The sequence below is a fragment of the Bos taurus genome, chromosome 11, assembly GCF_002263795.3.
Source record: "Bos taurus isolate L1 Dominette 01449 registration number 42190680 breed Hereford chromosome 11, ARS-UCD2.0, whole genome shotgun sequence".
In the NCBI taxonomy this organism is placed as follows: Eukaryota; Metazoa; Chordata; class Mammalia; order Artiodactyla; family Bovidae; genus Bos; species Bos taurus.
Genome location: NC_037338.1, coordinates 42,990,222 through 42,992,812, shown reverse-complemented (window position 1 = coordinate 42,992,812; position 2,591 = coordinate 42,990,222). Strand labels below are relative to the sequence as shown.

Here is a 2,591-nt window from a genome sequence, read left to right as displayed (position 1 = left end):
CCTGATAATATTAGACTTGAAAGAAAATGAGGGCTGGCCTCTGCAGAGCATGGGATGTGGTACAGTCTGATATATAAGGACCAGGACTCAGAAAGTGGCAGGGTTCCTGCTTCCTTCCCTCTGCAGGCTTTCTCCTGGCCTTCGATTTTATCTGTCCTTCCCTGGATCAGGATCCAGAATTTGGGACCTTGGACTGAAAGCCTGTGGTGTGACAATTGTGAAGAAAAACTGTCACAATTAAGGAAGATGTCTATTACCTTGACAAAGGATTCAGTTTAAAGAGTGGGGAAATAGAGGAAGAGAGAAAAAGTGAGACGGGGACCACCTGGCTTTTAAATAATAGGTAATTTACTTTGGAGAAAGTTATACACTGTGGAAATACTAAAAAGAGAACTTATAGCCTCAGAATAGTCAGCGAATGTAAATCAGTATGGCAGCAGGACTTTCATTCACCAGCTCTTTCATGCTCCTTTTTGGGGAGGGCCACCATGGAGGCTCTGGAGAGAAGGGGGAGAAGCAGCAGACTGGGAGCTTGCCCTCTAGAAGCTTATGAGGCTGCATGGCCTGGAGGCAGGATCTCTGATCTGAGGACGTGAATCCTCAGTCTGTACCAGATTCCTCGCCTGAAGACCTAAGGGTGCTGCAACTAAGATGATGTGTCAGGCCGCATTCTCCTCTAAAATTCTGTAACTCTGCTGAAGGATGCGTATTGTTGTTGTTCAGTCACTAAGTCTTGTCCGACTCATTATGACCCCATGGACTGCAGCATGCCAGGTTTCCCTGATCTTCACTATCTCCTGGGATTTGCTCAGACTCATGTCCACTGAGTCGGTGATGCCATCCAACCATCTCATCCTCTATGTCCCCCTTCTCTTTTAGCTAGCCTTCAATCTTTCCCAGCATCAAGGTTTTTTCAAATGAATACACTCTTCAAATCAGGTGGCCAAAGTATTGGAGCTTCAGCTTCAGCACCAGTACTTCCAATGAATATTCAGGGTTGATTTCCTTTTGAATTGACTGATTTGATCTCCTTGCTGTCCAAGGGACTCTCAACAGTCTTCTCTGTCTTCTGGCCTGGAGTTCCATTCACCGCCTCCACCTTCCGACCTGCACTGGTTGTGGGCGAGACGATCACCGCGTTCCATTGTCTCGCGGCCCTTGTGGCGCCTGAGCCTGCAATGTTGGGTCCCAACGGGGACCTGGGCACGCCGGTGTAGGCAGGCGCTAGAGGTGAGGAAGACGGCTTTGGGGAAGCAGAATACGCTGCCATCAACTCCATGTTCAGTTCAGTTCAGTCGCTCAGTCGTGTCCGACTCTGCAACCCCATGAATTTCAGCACGCCAGGCCTCCCTGTCCACCACCAACTCCCGGAGTTCATTCAAACTCATGTCCATCAAGTTGGTGATGCCATCCAGCCATCTCATCCTCTGTCGTCCCCTTCTCCTCCTGCCCCCAATCCCTCCCAGCATCAGCGTCTTTTCCAATGAGTCAACTCTTCGCATGAGGTGGCCAAAGTACTGGAGTTGCAGCTTTAGCATCATTCCTTCTAAAGAACACCTAGGACTGATCTCCTTTAGAATGGACTGGTTGGATCTCCTTGCAGTCCAAGGGACTCTCAAGAATCTTCTCCAACACCACAGTTTAAAAGCATCAATTCTTCAGCACTCAGCTTTCTTCACAATCCAACTCTCACATCCATACATGACCACAGGAAAAACCATAGCCTGACTAGACGGACCTTTGTTGGCAAAGTAACGTCTCTGCTTTTGAATATGCTATCTAGGTTGGTCATAACTTTCCTTCCAAGGAGTAAGCGTCTTTTAATTTCATGGCTGCAGTCACCATCTTCAGTGATTTGGGATCCCAAAAAATTGACTCCATGTTGGACCAGATCAACTCCTGGCTGAACCACCTGGAGGAGAAGAATGACCACCTCCATGCCAGCCTCCAGGAACTGCTTGAATCCAACTGGCAGATGTGCCTTGAGTTCCAGCAGCAGCTTGGAGAGATTCCCAACGATGCCAGCCCCTAGGCTCTGGCAACCCCCAGCCAGGCCCCAACCCTGACTTGCTGGGCCAGGCTCTGGCCTGAACACTCACCACCTGGCTTAGATACCTTCTCAAGGGCTGGCCGACAGATCTCCTGGGGGGGTCTGCCTGCCTACGCCACCTTTCTGATACTTCCCTTGGTGTGCCTGGGCCAGCCCCCACCTCCCAGCATCCCCTCCTGGAGCTAGGTGTGGGCCAGCGGCTCATCTACCATGCCTGCCTGCCCAACTCCTAGACTCTCCTCACTCTGCCCAGGCCTTGAGTGTCCACATTAAATGGGTCTCCAACACACACACACACACACACACACACACACACAAAGGGTCTTCTCCAACACCATAGTTCTAAAGCCTCAATTCTTGGGCACTCAGCTTTCTTTATGGTCCAACTCTCACATCCATACATGACTACTGGAAAAACCCATAGCTTTGACTATACAGACCTTTGTTGGCAAAGTGATGTCTCTACTTTTTATACTGTCTAGGTTTGTCATAGCTTTTCTTCCAAGGAGCACGTGTCTTCTAATTTCATGGCTGTAGTCAT

The 2,591-nt window shown here is 49.5% G+C and overlaps 1 pseudogene; it reads left to right on the top strand.

Moving 5' to 3' along the window:
• The first annotated feature begins 1,178 nt into the window (after positions 1-1,178).
• Positions 1,179-2,120, top strand: LOC100296234 (bublin coiled-coil protein-like; annotated as a pseudogene).
• The last annotated feature ends 471 nt before the right edge of the window (positions 2,121-2,591 follow it).